At 42.4% G+C, this 20414-nt stretch overlaps 1 protein-coding gene across 2 annotated transcripts in view; it reads right to left on the reverse strand.

Moving 5' to 3' along the window:
- The window catches only part of LOC124606955 (liprin-beta-1), a 931859-nt gene that overhangs the window by 161545 nt on the left and 749900 nt on the right, over positions 1-20414 (reverse strand). The window lies entirely within an intron of this gene.

Here is a 20414-nt window from a genome sequence, read left to right on the forward strand (position 1 = left end):
GCTTGTACCGCACTGGGCCAATCGGGCCCGGGCATCTCCACAGTCTAGCGAGCGCCCATACGCCTGCCAGTCATGGGGACCCAGCTGCTGGGGAGGGGGGAACCAGCTGCACTCTAGGCTTCCCGTGCGGTGCCACCGGCACCGGGAACGTTGCAGCTTGAGCGGGGGTCCTGCAGAAACGGGTTTCACTTGCGATCCTCAGGACAGAGTAGCAACTGACATAATATTACCTCAGTCTACAAGCCCCCGTAAACGATCAAACATTTTGTCGAAGTTAACAATATTTGCCAAATACTTGACCGTGTACGGTGCTGCTTGTTGTGTTTGTCAAGCACAGGTCTTGTTTTACGTGTTCGCGAGAAATTTTGATAGGCGGAAAGTTTGGCATGACGGCGAACGTTGTTTGTGTCGATGTTTCGCCGCATATGTATGGCGAAAAATCGTTTTATAATTTATCTCACTGCATGGTGAGTTTCTATAACTATGGAAACTACGATCAAGGACAAGAACAAAATAGCGCTGACAATTACAAAAATGGTAGAAGTATCACATAAATCGAAGTTCTCCGGTTCTTCTACGGACATTGTAGGCTACACGATCCAACGTTGTGGTATTTTAATGAACTATCATTAGAGGAACAAGAAGGCTAGAATAAATTTTCGTATACTTGAGTCTTCTTTTTCAATGTGAGAGCGAAGTACCTCTAAAACAAATTTTGAAACGTTTCACTGTCCATCCGCTGAAAGCTGATACAGACATCAGTTACTGAATGTAACATTTCCATTAGCAGGTTTTCAGGTGTATATATCTCTCTAAATTTCAACAATTTCCTGGCCAAGCATCTTGTTTTCTTCTTCTGGTTCTTCTGTAAACACAGTGCCAGAGTGATGTTAGAAACGCTTTATCTGCATTTGTAGCCGTTCCCACTAGTGTCAAAATACATCACACACGAAAACCATCTGCTTCAAAAATATGGTTAAACTGACAGGCTTTTTTAGTACGTGTACAGCTTGTTTGACTCACCCGTAATGAACCTGACAGACAAGTTTGGTCTTTTAAGAGGGACTTAACAACTTTTTTAAATGCTTGATTGTCCGTTTGAAGAAAGCTGATGTCTCATTTTAAGCCATTCCCGGGAGTAGCGTCTTGTTCTTTAAACACAGTGCCCAAGTCAATGCTAGGACTGCTTTGTCTGCATTTGTGGCCATTCTCATTGCTGTCGAAAAACTCACGGACACAAACAGCGTCTGCTTCAAAGTGAGGTTAAACTGCCAACCTTTGTTCGTACGTGTACGCACTTTTTTGACAATCAGTGGCTAGACAAGGGCGCGTTCGTTAATCAAGTTTGCTCGTTTACGGGGGCCTCAACATACAGGCGAGACACTCACTGCTGTGGAAGTTTTGACCTTCTGGCAGCTGAAGCGAGACTCTCCTCAAGCGGTAAGTCTCTTAACGTCAAATCCTCTGTGAGAATATTATTGTTTTTGAAACTTCCTGACAGATTAAAACTGTGTGCCGGACTGGGAAGTGAATTTGGGACATTTGCCTTTTCGAGAACATTATTCCGCACAAGCGACTTTCCATTTGTATTACATGCAGTAATTACTGCACTCTTTTCTGAGATGATCAACTGCTTTTCATCGGAAGTTACGACAGCATAAGGATAAAACGCTTTTTTAAAGTGCTGTATCCACGGAAACGGTACCTGTCTTGTTTCCAAGGGTCGAAGTTTTCCAGTTTTCAGACTGGCTGACTCCTTGTCCGTCAGTAATAGTTTTCTCAATTAATGTCCGCTATACGACACAATAATTAACACTGACGGGCAGTGTTATCACTTTGCTGGCATTGATTCATCGTGTAATGCTTGGATGCAGGTCTATGTTTTGGACTCCGATTGTCCTTGTTTTATAAAATTCCAAGCTTTCAACTATGCTTTCTCGTTCGCACTTTGTCACTCGGTTCCGTAATCTTTTAAAACAGGAATCTAATTCATACTCGAAGGAAGTGTGTTACAAGGCACTTGTTCGATCGATCCCAGACTACTGATAATCAGTCCAGTCAGGTATTCTTATCATGTAGGCGTGTGTGTGTGTGTGTGTGTGTGTGTGTGTGTGTGTGTGTGTGTGTGTTTGCGCAACGGTTGACTACCGACATAAAGAAACAGGAAAGAGCCATTCACTATGGTAAGTTAAACATTTGGATGCGTGTCTGATTGGACGCTATTGTACACGTAACACAACACACCAGATTATCACATCGCCTGACAAACGATTAACTGTGCACATGTATTACGCCGATTGTATTCAGTTGAATTAACTGTTTAGACTAAGTTTTGAATAAAACTGATTACGGAGAATTTCTTAGTTCTTAAGCTGCCTTCCTTCCCTTTTATACAGACATTCGGAATGGACTTTTTTTCAGTTCCAGGGCTGTCGGTCCATGTATTTATTTCCCTGGTATTAATTTCGGTTTGTGATTTTATTATTTTAAGTAAATCGGCAGTCCTTGTGTGGCGCCATCCACTTTGGCGCCTGGTTACACATTGTCCACAGATTTTTCACGGCAAGGAAACATTGGGCGTGCAACACTCCATTTCCTTATGTTTAAAAACAGCTGAGGGTCTAACAGAGGCTTTGTTTAGACAAAATAGCATTTTCTTTGATAGTCATCTTCACTGGAAATCACAATCGTGCAATATACAGGGTGTTTCAAATGTGATGGTCAATAATGAGGGACATGACAGGAATGATAATTCGAAACAAAAAAGTCAAGTAAAAATGGGCTCTAAAAGACACACCTTTGAGCAATTCTTGACCTTCTATACTGTGAAGCAAATCTCTTCTACTGCAAGCTCTTTGCTTTTCATATCTTGGGAAGTGGTAATATGGACCAAACCAAAAAAAGTCCAATAAACATGTGCTCTAAAATGCATACCTTAAGAGCTATGAGGACTTGTTCATCTTCGCTACTTTGAAACACAACTCTTCTAATACACAAGTGCTCATAACTTTAAAGGTATGCATTTGAGAGCAAATGTTTACTGGACATTTTTTTCTGGTTTACGTCCATACAACCACTTCGTAAAATATGGGAAGGCTGCAGTAGAAGAGCTCATAGCTCTTTAAGATATACGTTTTAGAGCTCATGTTCAAATGGTTCATATGGCTCTGAGCACTATGAGACTTAACATCTGGGGTCATCAGTCCTCTAGAACTCCGAACCACTTAAAACTAACTAACCTAAGGACATCACACACATCCATACCCGAGGCAGGATTCGAACCTGCGACCGTAGCAGTCGCGCGGTTCCGGACTGAAGCACCTAGAACTGCTCGGCCACCGCGGCCGGCAGAGCTCATGTTTACTTGACCTTTTTGTTTCAATGACCATTCCTGCCATATTCCGGAATATTGACCATCACTTCTGAAACACCCTGTACAACCGAGTAACTTTTTATGGCTCGTTTGTGGACAGATTCATGAACAAAAGCGATCGCCTTTAATACAAATAAAACAGTACAGCTGAGTATTGTATTAGTAATTGTTAACTTTAATGCGAACTGTTGTGTAGCGTTGTCACCTTTCGCTTACATATGCTCCTGCAACCGATAATACGATCATTAAATGAAGTGGGTAGCTCTTAATGCTACCAAATCATTAACTTGATCGCAGAGTCACTGACCTCCGGCAATTACAGATTACTTTCTATTTTTTGGTGCAATAACCCAGCCTAATCCCTAACACCAAGATGTCGACGCGCTACCAGCTAAGCAAGACCATACGGACAGTTCTCAGATGCGGAGAATATAAGGGTGCACGAACTCCAACTGCAGTTGGCCGAAATCCGCCTTGAAAGTGCACGCCAGATTAACGAGCACTGGTCAGTTGCGAGCCGCCAGGAATGTGGTGTTTTGGCGGATTTCCCCATTTTTTCAAGGAAACTGTGGTTCGGTTCCCATCCCCGAGTCAGAAACACAACAGTTTATTAAAACTTGAAAACACGCAGGATAAAGTTATCACTCTATGGTAACTAATGTTTGTGGAGAAACAATGAGCACCAATGTACAGGGTAATAATAAAAAAAACAACTGCAAACTGTGGTCAGACGGTCGCCCATCATTAACGGACACTGCCACAACTGAGACACCCATTGCTTTTGAATATGTGACAGTTGTGCGGAAGGACTCTTGTGAATAGACGGAATGTTTTGACATTTCTACGGAGCCCAACACTTCTGGCAGGCTTTTGTTTTCATATTCGTTGGTTTTGTCAACTCACAAGCAAACTGTCACATTCCATTCTAACTTAGATACTTGGCTAAACTTATACCACCGCAATCACGTCGTTTGACTCACATTCGTTGTCTTCGCAAAGTTGCAAACAAACTCTCACATTCCAATCTAACCTAGACCTCGTCTGAAGATGGGTAACTCAGCTTGAAACTGGTAAAGGCAAAATAAATTATCATAAAAAAGGGACTGGTCGCAACTTTCTCAACCTTTCAATACACATTAAAACTAATTCCTTGTAACAGTTCTCGTAGACTACAGCACAATGTGCCAGACGCTAGACAGGACACGAACTCTTACTCTACCTGTAAGGTACCTGCTTATTTCGGCACATCTGCAAACTCAGCAGCAACTTCCTTCTGCAGAGCCGGCCGGAGTGGCCGTCCGATTCTAGGCGCTTCAGTCTGGAGCCGAGCGACCGCAACGGTCGCAGGTTCGAATCCCGCCTCGGGCATGGATGTGTGTGATGTCCTTAGGTTAGTTAGGTTTAAGTAGTTCTAAGTTCTAGGCGACTGATGACCTCAGAAGTTAAGTCGCATAGTGCTCAGAGCCATTTGAACCATTTAAACCTTCTGCAGAGCCTCTCCGCACAACTGTTCCATCCTCCTGACTTCAGCTGTCATATTCAAATATGTGCGTTTTTAGTCCTATTGTCTCGATATTTTGTTTTTCGCGTTACCAAAGTTCCTCTCTTAGACACCGAACAGGTGTAATAAAGACACGCAGTGCGAATGGTTCATACCACTGCGCCTAGGATGAGTGATTTATATGGTAAGCACATTTTCGTGCAGTTCTGAGCGTTCGCGGTCACACACTTCTCTCGTTAAGTGAACTCTGAATTTTGGCTTGTTCATCTCATGACTTACGTTTGCAACCAAATTGGATTGCGGACAAGAGGAATATGATAAATTTACTTTATAGCTACAACAATTTACACACTAATAAACCCTAACACTAAAATGAGTTTTCTACAAACAGCTATTTATACTTAGGAAGATTTGAACAAGTTGTATCCAGCTGAGATTACCAATTCGTTCTGTGGGAATTCGTCCACGAAGTAACAGCATTTCCGCATCAGTACCTATTATAATTCCATCTGCATTAACTTTTTCCATTTTAATTCAGTATAAATTTTCATTCCCATGCACTGAGGTGCCTGAGCATACAGTTTTAGGGTTTCTTATGTCGTGTATATGAACAAATTGAGTTCCGTCATATAACTCCTGTTTGGTACATAAAAGGGTAATAATTCCATAAATATATGGGCTGAGAGAGATAATATTTGCAGGTTTTTAAATACGCGATTTGGTTCTCTCTGATGTACAGCTCATATTCCGAATGACTTTGTTCTGTATCTTTAGTATCCGCACTATGTTGAAGGGATTTCCCCCTCCCCCTCCCAAAAAAAATACTACGCCTAAAAATAGACTGAAAGTAAATTGTATATGCTGCTTTTCGTGTGTTCGTGTTAGCTGCGGTTGATAATATAGTAGATCAGTTTGCTAGAGGGGTACTCAGTACGTACCTCCCAGCTCAAATTTTTATCCAGACTTGTTCCTAAGAATTTGATAAAGTTCTTCGACATCGTGGTTGTGAATAATCTTCATCTGCCCACACATTTACTGTTTGCTCTTAAACTGCATAATGTGAGTCTTAGATAATTTCAAATTAGGTCCATTTAGTTGAAAACAAATTTCTAAGACCTTGAGGTTTCTAATCTATGACTCGAGAACTGCTTCTGTATCCTGATTTTCAACAAACACAGAAGTAGCGCCTGCATAAGTAACTGACAGGTACCTGATATTTACTGGTAAATAATTCAGACAGATTGTAAATAGGACTGGACATAGAGTGGAGCCTTATCGGGCACCCCGAGATGGTATTTCCCGTCAGAAGAATAATTTGTCCAATTTAAAGTAATGCTAACCCTTTACTTTCTGTTTTATAAGTAGCTGGGTAGCAGGTTGGTATCTTAGACTTCATTGCCAAGTAAATTAAATCACGTTTTAGATTCCCACGAAATGCTGTGTTTGCATGAAACTATACTAATGCTCAATCAGTGTACACTTCTTTTGCACAGACGAACGCCGTGTAAAGTGGTCAATAGGGTGCTGCTGCTGCTGCTGCTGCTGCTGCCCCCAGTGTCGGCGGTAGCGAGCACTCGTGGCCTTCCGCTGTTGAATCCTAGTTCAGGCAGGCGAGGCAGAACTCCTGTGGTAGACTCAGTGGTGCCGGAACTAGTCTTTTGATGTTCCGCCTCAAACGCCAACTTGCCGCGCTGGTGCCAACTGTTCGAAGGGCTGGCGGCTCCAGAGGACGGCGCCAGTGGTGTAGATCGACCAGCAGCTGCGGCTGACGAGCCAGCCCATTCGGACAGTTGGGAAACTCTCCCTTAAGGCCAGAGAGCCCCCAGAAAATGACTTTCAGTCCTCGTTAACTCCCTATGGGAGCCTCTTTTCTTTACAGTTCTTACAGAAAATGAAACTGCAAACAGCTAACTGATCTGTAGAAAGATTTGTATCGTGGCTGGCATCTGTCTGGAAATAAAGACCGAGAATATATGACGTCGTCACATGGCCTATAGTTACCCGTTTCTCCCAGATAAAACGTATGTTGGGCAAACATTCGCTGTTTCTAACACACAAAAAGTATGTTGGGTAGATACACTTCGGCGGTTTGCGTCCTTTTGTTGCGAATTTTCCCGAAACGATAGCTTTCAGTTGAACGAACTGCTCTTACTAAGCTGGAGGTAAATAATCGTAACAAACTTGTTTAAAAAGTTGCTTCGAAACGGGTCACTGAACAAGATCAACAGATATCACGATACACTCCACACAGCCACAATAAGAGATATATTTTAGATAATTAGACAAGATCGGCGATGAAAGTGGACGAGTATATCAGTGTGTTGTGCATTACGATGTGCTTTCAGGTGGATACATGAAAGCTACGACACTTGGATATGAAATACGCACATAAAAATTTAACTTTTCCATTTCTTACAGTAATTTCCTCAAAAATAAAGAAATGACGTAAATTTATAACGCGAATACGTCAGCTACCATGGCACTGGATGCTTCGTGTATGAATTTTTTTCGTAAAGAGATGAGTACATTACACATTCTGAGTGGTTTTTACTCGCAAAACATACAGCTGGAACAATGGAGATACATAACCGACTGTCTCTTACTTCTGTATGAATCGTGTCTGTCAACAACGTGTTTCTAAGAAACAAGGAATACAAGAACAGAACAGGAATCCGACCATGGATTAGGCTCAAGTGATTTAGGGGTGTTACAGAAAATCGAAATCGGGATAGCTGGATGAGGATCTCAGCCTTGCTCGTCCAGAATACTATTCTAGTGTCTTAAACATTACGTAACACAACTTGGCCTGCCATAATGACTCTTGAAGCAAGGCAGACAGCTGGAACAGACTATCCGTAAGGAAAGTATAACAAAAATCGTGGCCGAGCACTCAAACTGGCTTATTTCTTGACGGAGAGGAAGATCAAGGGGTGGAAAAAGGGATCACACTATCATACAACTTTGTCGGAAACAATACTGTAAGCTGCGACCGATAAAAAAAAATAACAACACAAAAATGTGAGGACAGACTATAACATCGTAAAATCACCTCAGTAATCTCCTGATAAATTACGAAAGAGCTGAAACTGGACGAATCGGGATTAGGATTTGATTGTTTTGGAGTAAGTATTCAATTATTACTAACCAAAATGCCACTTGATAGCCCAATGCGCCAATATACACAACTGTTGTCATCTGGCTTAGCTTAACGCAACTTCCTTCCACGGCAACGATAAAAGGGTACCATGTTATAAAATTAGTCTTACTAAGCAATCTTCTTTGCTTCCAAATGTGCTAGAGAATAACATAACAAGCAATAAAGATTGATCTAATTAGTACTGTGGAATATCTTCCCTTACAGTATGGCATATATCAACTGAGACTGTGGCGATGCTACATTGCCACAGATACACCTACATCTACACTCTCTGAGTGTTGGGTGTGCGGCGGAGGGTACATGCATTTCTTTCACTTCCTCCTCGCAGTCCTCGACTGACGTATGTACGAATAAAACACAAGCGTATACGTTAGAATGTTTTATTGCCATGGTAAATTTCTAAAACCTTTCCATAACAGTTATTACATTGACATTTACAGATGGGAAAATATATAAGCACCAGTAGTAATAGCAGTAGCACACGAAAGCAAAAAATGTCGATTGTATTCTGTTCCATGAATTGCTGCAGTTCAGTGTTGACGGTGTTACCTGACTTGCTGATATTTTGTGTGGGAGTGAAAAGCGAAGCGCTTCCACAGTTGTGTGGGGTAAACCTCAAAACACAGCAATGCGCATTGATGGTACGGGCGGGAATCGGTACTGACATACGTTGGGACCACCATCCTCGCCCAATGTTATAATGAGTGCATCTGTGCACCTATATTATATATATATATATGAGGAGACCACACACTCCTCGAGTAAAGTTTTATAATAATGGGTAATTTGCATATGAGAAATTATTAATATTCCTGAATATAAAAAATGGGATAAGCACAAAAAATCTCACTCTTTATTTGAAGGCACAGCTGCTACTAAAATTTTTGGAATCTGTATATTTATTTGATTTTGCACCAACGACACGCTCATTTCGCGTTTTGAACCAAATATACCCACAAAAATTCAAGAATTTATTCTTTAACTTTTATTTTGAGCAATAATAAATGGTACAAAGAAACACGAAGATGTTCCATCTGCATTTTAAGCACTACAATCAAAATGAATAATTATGGTTTAATGGTAACACACTGTTCGTATGAGAAATTTGCATTTATTCTGTTAGCATTCATTCAAAATTTTAATTAGGCAGAACATCTTTAAACAATCTTTATAAAGAGTGCAACCAAAATTTTAATTAAACTTGTTACTTTAATAATACATTTTTGTTGTTTACAAAATGCTTCTTTTTATCCTCTTCAAAGCACTTGGTATCCAGGTCCCTCCTCCAATCAGTCACACTCTTCATCTTCAGCTTCGTATGGCTGTTTCAGAAGGTACTAAGACTTTTATACTAATTTTGTGGGGTGTATCAAACTGACAACATTTGTGTCAGGTATATGATCTGTTGCTACATCTGTTTATAGTAAGGTCATATAAATTTTCGATGATTATCGAAGCCCTAAGAAGTGTCCCTGTTAGAAATAATGAACGCTCTTTCCCCTTCAGTTTCTTTTTCAGTATTATTCGTTTCCTATCTTTTAACCCCACCGATTTCTTCAGATAATGACAAAAGTCAAAGTTTAAAATATTCCATTCTATTCGTAGCAGCCCAAGACATGTCGTAAGGATAACAAATATTTTAAATGTAACAGCTAGAGCGTTTAATATTAAAGAAAGAAAACCCATTGAGTAGTCAACTTCGTAACAAAATCTTCTTTTGAAGTCACTTACCTTTCCATTTGCTCAAAATAATGTTCAAATGTGTGTGAAATCTTATGGGACTTAATTGCTAAGGTCATCAGTCCCTAAGCTTACACACTATTTAACCTAAATTATCCTAAGGATAAACACACACACCCATGCCCGAGGGAGGACTCGAACCTCCGCCGGGATCAGCCGCACAGTCCGTGACTGCAGCGCCCTGACCGCTCGGCCAATCCCGCGCGACTCCATTTGCTCCTATTTTCTTTTGTCTACGCCCTTCTGCCGCTTCCTAGATCCAGAAGAGTAGTCCCCTACACGTACCCTTTCTTCCATGTCCGCCATATTTCAGATGAACTCCTAGCTCACGCAAAACACAAATCTCGACAACCCTGTTATATACGACAATGCATTGGACAAAACAATAATCAGTATACGACGCACACATTGGTGTGAACTTTCGAAATACTTTCTGCCTTGCTGTCACGGGTTTTAATGGTATTTAGTTACTACTTACATTAGCAATTGGGGAAAAAACGGACCTATCGCGATTTGGAAGAGATTTGGTGCTGCACATATTGTGTTAAAAGCAAGCACACAATTGTATTTCTTAGAGCGCTAAAGACTTATGTATGAACAGAATAACGAACAAACACTGTAAACAGTCTGCAATTTTCGAACTTTTGTTTGAAATTAAATAAATCTTGTCTACGTTGCAAATTACCGCAACATCTGCTACGACTGCTGAAGAGCGGTAGGCGGATGTTCTCGAAGAGCGACGAAGTCTCAGAAACACATCTATAATTTATCCCACGTCGATATGGAGTTGAGTTGCCATTCACGGTGACTTGTTGCTTTGCCTGTTCCTCAGCTATTCCTCTGGCATACAATTTGTTGCTAGTGATTCGAGTGAAATAGGAAAGAATTCTAGAACACCTACACTACTATATTGAAGTACAGGGTGAACCGTTCGAGATGTTAAAAAAGTAAAACATTATATATAAGAAACTCACCAAGTTTATTGCTTGTTAAAGATAGGCCTAAATACATGCGTAGGAGAGCCTGGAGATCGTGTCTGAAGTTTGTGTAACAGCACATCAGTAGTGAACATTCACTACTGCGAATGCGGCAAGTATCATTGCTAGCGTCCATGTTGCGCCACATGGCTCGTAACATTTTTGAGGCGATTTGCTGAAAGGCCGCTGTAATCTGCCTCCGCAGGTCGGCCAGCTTTGTGCTTGCACAGTTAACTTGACACAGCCCCACAAAAATATATGTAGGCGTTAGGTCGGGGCTATTAGGAGGCCATGGGATAGGTCCACCACGGCACGCCAGCGATCCTTGAATACATGCTTTAATTGTTCCCGTACTGTGAGAGCCCAGCCCCTTCTTGTGACTGAGGTGCCATATACTGCTCAATCATTTCACAGTAATTGACGGGACTGTCTGCACCACAAAAAAGATTGGGCTGAATACTTTCTGATGGGTCATTCCGAACCACACATTCACTTTAGGGCGGGCTCTTTCTAGCTCGTACGAGACATGTGAATTCCCGCTTCCCCATGCAGTTCAGCTTGGCGAAGATTTTTCTCCGTTTCTACAACGCTGCCTTCCGCCTGTGTGGGACACTTTTCATCAATTTTCTAAGAACATTTTAACGATGTATCGATGTGATGGAACACATCTAACGGTGTACCGACGTCTGAAAGCTCGCTGGCCCTCCACGGCATTGGAAAATTTTGCATACCATACTACACACTACGCGCGTTGTTGTGGCGTAATGACCACTTTTACTGGACAATCGAAGACACACACAGCGCGTTGACTTGTGCCACCTCCGTACAGAGTGTTTCTGACATCTAGTGTTTGCGCTGTGAACTACGCGCTTGTCATATTGATAGAAAATCTCACTGTGTGTGTGTGAGAGAGGGAGGGAGGGAGAGAGAGAAAGAGAGAGAGAAAGAGAGAGAGAGAAAGAGAGAGAGAGAGAGAGAGGTGTGGGGAGGGGGAGACGATTCTGCTTGCTGCTTGCTTTACAGTTCGAGGTTCCACAACTGTTGCTCTGCACAACCTTCACACACATGAATCTTCTCGAAGAGACATGGGTGGCAAGCGTGAGAGTTTCTTGGAAAGAAGGAAGAGGGAGAGAAAGAGGCAGCGAGCAGCCGTAGAGGAACTGCTGGGCCTCTTTCGGGACAAAGGCCGATAGACGAGGGTGTGCGGGGGGCGTGCGGCACAGGCAGAGGCCCGCAGAGGCCCACAAAGGCGTTTTGGCCTCTGGCTCTGCCGCTGCCGCTATTCATTCGCGTGCCTCGCGAGGCGAGCCATCGCATTCCAGGCCTACGGCCCCGCTCGCCTCTACCGCCACCAGCTGTTGTCCACTGCTCCGGCCTGCACGCAGTTCCGGTTAGAACTGGGCATTCAGCGCGGTAAACAATATCAAGTACGAAGGTAAGCATACCGGATAAAAAATACGACGCCCCCAGGAGTCGTCACACTAATGCCGTGTAAAACCGCCTCTGGTGCTGATAACCGTCTCAACCCAGCGAGGAAGAGAGTCTACAGTTTTCTTCAAGTATGCCATATCCAGCTGAAGCCAGTCACTGATGACTGGATTCCATACAGCTACCAAATTGCAGATGTATCGACTGCTACGTTTCACCCGCTATTCCGTCCGCCTCAACAGCTGAGTGGTCAGCGCGGCAGAAAGCCATGCGTGGGGTCCGTAACATATTATTTTTGCTTTCTTCCTCAATTTACCTTTAGTTTGTAGAATATGTAAAACTTTCTCCGACTTCTGCTCTATCTGTCATGCTGATGTTTTATCTCATACTGTCCCACCTAACAGTGCTGACTAGAGGAAGATATCAAACCCGCATGCACATCGTGCCTGTAGGACCACAAAGTGCATCACACACACAAATCTGAACTCATAATCAATTTGTTGACGATAGATATACAGTATTATGCCTGTTCTGCAATTGTTGACCCACATAAAAAGACGACAAATGACCATTGAAAAGGGTTCTAGGAACATCAATAGGAGACAAATGCAAAAGAAAAGAATATACAAACGAAAACCTATAGAAAAACGACAGTAATGTTTACCAACTGTAGAAATACAGGGTGTTACAAAAAGCTACGGCTAAACTTTCAGGAAACATTCCTCACACACAAATAAAGAAAAGATGTTATGTGGACATGTGTCCGGAAACGCTGAATTTCCATGCTAGAGCTCATTTTAGTTTCGTCAGTATGTACTGTACTTCCTCCATTCACCGCCAGTTGGCCAAATTGAAGGAAGGTAATGTTGACTTCGGTGCTTGTGTTGACATGCGACTCATTGCTCTACAGTACTAGCATCAAGCACATCAGTACGTAGCATCAACAGGTTAGTGTTCATCACGAACGTGGTTTTGCAGTCAGTGCAATGTTTACAAATGCGGAGTTGGCAGATGCCCATTTGATGTATGGATTAGCACGGGGCAATAGCCGTGGCGAGGTACGTTTGTATCGAGACAGATTTCCAGAACGAAGGTGTTCCGACAGGAAGACGTTCGAAGCAATTGATAGGCGTCTTAGGGAGCACAGAACATTCCAGCCTATGACTCGCGACTGGAGAAGACCTAGAACGACGAGGACACCTGGAATGGACGAGGCAATTCTTCGTGCAGTTGACGATAACCCTAATGTCAGCGCCAGAGAAGTTGCTGCTGTACAAGGTAACGTTGACCACGTCACTGTATGGAGAGTGCTACGGGAGAACCAGTTGTTTCTGTACCACGTACAGCGTGAGCAGGCACTATCAGCAGCTTATTGGCCTCCAAGGGTACACTTCTGCGAATGGTTTGTCCAACAATGTGTCAATCCTCATTTTAGTGCAAATGTTCTCTTTACGGATGAGGCTTCAGTCCAACGTGATCAAATTGTAAATTTTTACAATCAACATGTGTGGGCTGACGAGAATCCGCACGCAATTGTGCAATCACGTCGTCAACACAGATTTTCTGTGAACGTTTGGGCAGGCATTGTTGGTGATGTCTTGATTGGGCCCCATGTTCTTCCACTTACGCTCAATGGAGCACGTTATCATGATTTCATACGGGATACTCTACCTGTACTGCTAGAACATGTTCCTTTACAGGTACGACACAACATGTGGTTCATGCACGATGGAGCTCCTGCACATTTCAGTCGAAGTGTTCGTACGCTTCTCAACAACAGATTCGGTGACCAATGGATTGGTAGAGGCGGACCAATTCCATGGCCTCCACGCCCTCCTGACCTCAACACTCTTGACTTTCATTTATGGGGGCATTTGAAAGCTCTTGTTTACGCAACCCCGGTACCAAATGTAGAGACTCTTCGTGCTCGTATTTTGGACGGCTGTGATACAATACGCCATTCTCCAGGGCTGCATCAGCGCATCAGGGAGTCCATGCGACGGAGGGTGGATGCATGTATCCTCGCTAACGGAGGACATTTTGAACATTTCCTGTAACAAAGTGTTTGAAGTCACGCTGGTACGTTCTGTTGCTGTGTGTTTCCATTCCATGATTAATGTGATTTGAAGAAAAGTAATAAAATGAGCTCTAACATGGAAAGTAAGCGTTTCCGGACACATGTCCACATAACATATTTTCTTTCTTTGTGCGTGAGGAATGTTTCCTGGAAGTTTGGCCTTACCTTTTTGTAACACCCTATATATCTTAACAGAAATAAATGTTTTAAAAATGTATCGTTGTTAAAAATTTTAAAAATATATATGGTTACAAAAAAAAAAAGTTCTATTTCCAACCCGGTCAGAGATTTTCTCTACTCACCGATTGGATGTTGTGTTGCCTTCATCACCTTTTAATACACGCGACATGCATATCATAGACGTGGCGCTAACCAAAATGACTCGACCCAGGCGACTGGTCTACCAGACGGGAGGCCCTAGTCACACGCTCGTTTCATTTCACCAATGCCTCAATTTTCATCAATCAAGGAACGTAGGTTTGCTCCTATCTGAACACGGCTGTTATTATCTTGAAAGATCGGAGTGTCCACAGTAAAGTCATCCTGATGATGCCGAACAAAGAGAAACAGTTGGATGACGAGAACGTCAGGAAAAAACAACAATCCTCGTTTCATCTTCACTGTCAACTGAACGACGGGGATCAAGCCACGGTATGAAGAAAACGCTCCCGAAACATCACGGAACGACCTCAGGCCTGAAGTACACCACCACGCACTGCCGGTTTAACACTTCATTGGGCCTTTGGCGCACTCGGCACCTTGGATAGTTTGAAAAGATGGATATTCGCCATCATCGGACCATAGTGCATGTCTTCAGTCAGTTGCTGTCCAGTTTTTGTGTTGTATGGCCCGAAGAAGACATGCGGCTTTGTGTGTTGCTGTGAGCAACGGCCTTTACCTAAATACCAGACCCCAAACGGCCATTGGATGTAGTTCCCTCCGCAATGTTCACTCGTAAACTAGTTCAGATGGAGCCGCATTCACCGACAACAAAGTTTCCTTCCGGTTTCAAACAGACCGTATTGAAAGTACGTGACATCCGTCCTATGTTCCTGTCGGTTAGGTTCCTTCTACGACTACTGACACATATCTTTGGATGTTATATTTTGAATGTTTCTCCAGTCAGTTGGCAGTTGATGGTTGGAGTGCTGTCACCACAGTTAAAGGTAGTCTGCGTAATCCAGTTATGTCGGCCACTGATGCAGTGTATATATGGATCGTGATAATCCTTTCAGCATCGACTACGGCCTGAAGATGGCGCATTGAAGCGCCGAAACTCATAGCTACACAACAAATAAACTCATAAGGACGGCTGCAAGCGTTTCATTTTCTTACAATAGTGAACGGTCATGATCCCCAAGACCTCCAGTCAAACGGATGGATATACGAAAACCAGCTGACTACAGTAGCTCAGCACAGTCACTGTCCATCAGTAAGGTTGAAGGTCTGAAGATGATCATGGCATGATCGAAACCAGTCACCTTTCAATAAACGTGGCTTGCGATATAGGCTGTTATAATTAATTTCAAATATTATATTTTGATCGCCAATTTTTCCAATAATGTTTTCAAAAATAACGTATTTATTTCCCGTGGGCCCTTCACGGAGCCGAACGTCAGCAAAGTGTGGCGGACAAGCTGACAAGTGTGACGTCACAACTTCGTTTCCAGGGCCGCCCGTATTATTCGTGGGCCCTGACTGCCACGACTTAACGTCAGCTATAGAGGGTCACGTGACTGCCTGGTACCATCTGTGGCGCTACAAAACGACCAGTGTTGTGTTTTAAGAGGTGACTACTATCTCGCCCGGTAAATCTCGTACTAACTCTATAGGCAAGGTTAACAAATCACAGGCAGTGTATTCTGGACATTCTTTCCCTCGTCGTTTGTGGTGCGGCGTCGCTATACTTGTGAAATTATTTTAATAAAGGCTGTTAGCCTCACTTGACTCGCGAGAAAAGGTTAAAATTGTGACCATTTCTACACTGAGATGAATACGAAGGAACAAATCACTAACGGGTTTTCTGTGTTCATTCTACTCCACATGCCTCGTACAATTACCTCTGCTACATTTAACTGAGTTCACTGCCAATGCGTTAAAAGCTAATACTGTAGTGTAATATAATAAGAATTTCTGTTGTTTATCCACACATTCTTGTAGACACACGTCTAAAAGTTGCCGCACACTATAACACACAGAGATCTGGTACGTGACACCAAAGGTAACTCGTCAGCTGTGCAGCTGACGACTGACTTTTTGTCTTTGGTAAAATATTCTGCAGCTGCTGAACTACAGCTACGAACAAAATCATTAGGTACATGTCTCTTCATTTTTCCTACAGATGTTCGGCAAGCATGATATCCTGATGGAAACGTCAAATTCAAAGAATAATCAGAGAGACTGTTGCCCGCTCTTTGATAGATCTTTTATATAAACTGAGAAAATGAATGGCTTATCGCCCATCCTTAGGTGTACTGATTATTGATAAGCATCTGACATAATAATAACCTATATACTTGTGGAGATTCAGCATACCTTCAAGATCAGTCGGTAGTGTGCTACGGTATCTAGTGAGTTTTGGCAATCTAGGAAAACGGAACTCTTCGTGCACCTAAATTTACAAATATCACACGTCAAGGGAGCTAGGTGTTTTTTCAACGAGTAATGGTTCCTAAATAGGTACTTATTTTTAACAGAGAAACATTTCCTTCAACAAAACTCATTCTTATTACGCTGATAGAGTTGATGATGTTGTACAGTCGTGAAGTACATCACCCGGCGGGTGCAGAATAGACGGAGAAGATCGCTTTAAATGAAATGGTCGATATTAAGTACAGTACAGGTTAGTTCTTGCAATAAAGTGACAACAGCCTCAGCTGTTGGTAACAGTGGCTGTTTGATGTATTCAATTTTTCTGTAATAATTAACATGCTTTTCACACAGCCGCAGTCTCACCGTGCAAATCATCGACAAAACAGGACTGACTACTGTGTACCACTAGTAACTACGCTATCTTTACTTCAGTTCGCACGTTCTGTGGCATTTGTTTGTATGCTTTAGATATGCCTGACCACTACCTAAATAAAAATTAAACGACGGCCGGGAATCTCCACCTGGGGATGTTCGGCCGCCGAATAGCAAGTCTTTTCAGTTGACACAACATGGGGTGATTCGCCTGTCGATGATAATGAAATAATGATGAGGAAAACATAACACTTGGTCACCGAGCGGAGAAAATCCCCGATCCAGCCGGGATTCGAACCGGGCCCACTTTATGGCAGTCAGACGCGCAGATTCCACACCCACCGAGGCGCTGATACTACCTACATACAAATCACGTGAATGTGATATCAAATTCAAAAACAAAATCTACAAATTGCAGATGTGCCAACGCACTTATTAAATAACATTCCAAGAATTACAAGAAATGAAAAAAAGGGCGTAACGATTGGTGAGTTTCAATAAACGACGAGCATTGTTGGAGAGTGAGTCAGAGAGCATCACCTTTTGCAGATCGTAAAACACAATATTTGGTAATAATTAGTTACGTCCGATAAATGATGACCACTATTCAGGAGCGCGAAACCATCAGTGACGCTGCATAGAGTGTAAATGATTTTAGGTAGTGCACATTGCATTTTCGACGGTCTCCTTATTAATGAAACTGAGTAAGAAGACCAAAACTAAAACTGAAATGAAAATTGCTAGAAGATTAAAATAATCGGCATCGGTATAACGACCGATTTTATGCGTATGATTTGCATGTTACGTCAGTCATCTTCTGATTCCCATGAACTGGAATCGGACGACGTAACTGCTCAGCACTAATGGCTGCTATCTGTTCCAACAGCGCACAACCCACTTTCTCGAAACGTTTCCCGCGGGGAGGCAGAAACTTCACAGCTTCTGAAACTGATGAGAAACGCCGCTAAGAGCCCCGCCGACAGAGCAGAGTACCAGTTATCCCTTGTTAACGGGAATTCACGCGTTCTCCCGTTCCACAAACTCTGGCAAGAATTTACCTCGTCTCTGCAACTGACGTCCGCCACGGACTCGGTGGGCTCAGCTTTGAAATACTAGCATCCCGTCGACGACGGGGTCACTACAGACAGAGCACATCCTCGGATTGGACAAGACTGGAGAGGGGGAAAAAAACACGGCTGCGTCTTCTTCAAAGGGACCATACTCGCATTCGCATTAAGTGTTAGGAGAACCATAGAGAAATTGGATGCTTGGACAGGGATATCAACCCTCTTCCTTCCGAACGCGAGCCCAGCGCCTTAACCACTTCTAATGGCAAGTTCAACACTGAACATGTCACGAACTCCTCAAACTGAAAGTTTATGAAGGATGCGCCTTATATACATTCAGTCACTCGTTGTAACAGTAAGTTTCATTATTTCATAACAATATTATTTCTTGTTCTCTATCTGCAACTGACGAAAGAAATGTCTGTTTACGTATGCTGTATTAGATCCAATTTTGTTTTATCGAAGAAATCTACATCTACACCTACCTACCTCTGCAAATTACACATACGTGCCTGGCAGATGGTTCATCGAACCACATTAAAAATAATTCTCTAAACAGCGCGAGGAAAAAACAAACATTTAAATTTTTCCATGCGAGCTCTGATTTCCATTATTTTATTATGATGATCTTTTCTCCCTATGTAGGTTGGCGTAAACGAAATACTTTCGCATTCAGAGGAGAAAGTTAGTGATAAAGCTGCAACGAAAACCGCCTTTGTTTTAATTATGTCCACCCCAAATCATATATCATTTCTGTGACACTCTCTCCCCTACTTCTCGATAACACAAAACGTGCAGCCCTTCTTTGAACTTTCTCGATGTACTCCGTTAATAATCCTGACTGGTAAGGGCCCCACACCGCGCAGCAGTACTTCAAAAAAGGAAGGACAAGCGTAGTGTACGCATTCTCTTTAGTAGATCTGTCATTGTTTCGCCTTCCCCACAACATTCTCTGTGAGTTCTTTCCAATTAAAGCTTCCGTAACTGCAATTCCTAGGTATTTAGTTGAATTTACGGCCTTTAGATTTGACTGACTTATCGTGTAACCGAAGTTTAACGGATCCGTTTTAGCACTCATGTGGATCACCTCATACTTTTCATTATTTAGCATCAATTGCCAATTTTCGCACCATATAGAGATGGACATGGAGAGACAACAATAATAATTTTGAAAAGAAATAACACTTGCTACGTAAGGAAAACTTCTCTAAAAATATAATGTATGTGTGTGTGTGTGTGTGTGTGTGTGTGTGTGTGTGTGTGTGTGTGTGTAACGAGAGGGGGCGTGAGAGTCGGCGAATGGAGGGTGATTTAAAACAAAACAAAAATATGTATTTACTTGTAAATAGAAATACAACTTACCCATATATGTCTTCATATATTTACCGAGAAAATCATTACTTTTCTAGATATTATAGAATGTTGAACATGGCTGGAGAAAAAAATCCAATTCATTTGCAATAGTACAAGGCTTACTGAAAAGCCCATGAGCTAGGCTACGACGTCTTGAAAACCGTCTTCTTCAGAAAGCTCAATGTTTAACACTGGTTACATGATGTTGTGGAGGTACGTTAAACATGTAGCTACATGGCACAAACGAATATCAAATTCAGCTCCACAATATCAAAATAAAAAAAAAATATCTTGCTGATTGTCATTTGAAAATGCTTCAGTAGCTGCGTTTGTGAAGCACTTTCTAATGACATTCAGCAAGATATTTTGTGGTTTTATTATTAAGGAAGTGAACTTTATCTTCATTCGTGCCTTATGGCTACATATTTAATGCACTTTTTTTTTAAAGATGTCAGAATCTCTGTCAAGAGGTTTAAATGAACCCCGTACTACAGCAACTTATTTGCCTTTTTTTCATTTTTTCCTGCACGAGGACTTCTCTATATAATTGGGACGTTCCACTTATAACAAAAGATTGCAAACATCCCCACAGACATGCTCAAATGGCTCTGAGCACTATGGGACTTAACATCTATGGTCATCAGTCCCCTAGAACTTAGAACTTCTTAAACCTAACTAACCTAAGGACATCAGACAACACCCAGTCATCACGAGGCGGGGAAAATCCCTGACCCCGCCGGGAATCGAACCCGGGAACCCGGGCGCGGGAAGCGAGAA

The sequence above is a fragment of the Schistocerca americana genome, chromosome 3, assembly GCF_021461395.2.
Source record: "Schistocerca americana isolate TAMUIC-IGC-003095 chromosome 3, iqSchAmer2.1, whole genome shotgun sequence".
Taxonomy (NCBI): domain Eukaryota; kingdom Metazoa; phylum Arthropoda; class Insecta; order Orthoptera; family Acrididae; genus Schistocerca; species Schistocerca americana.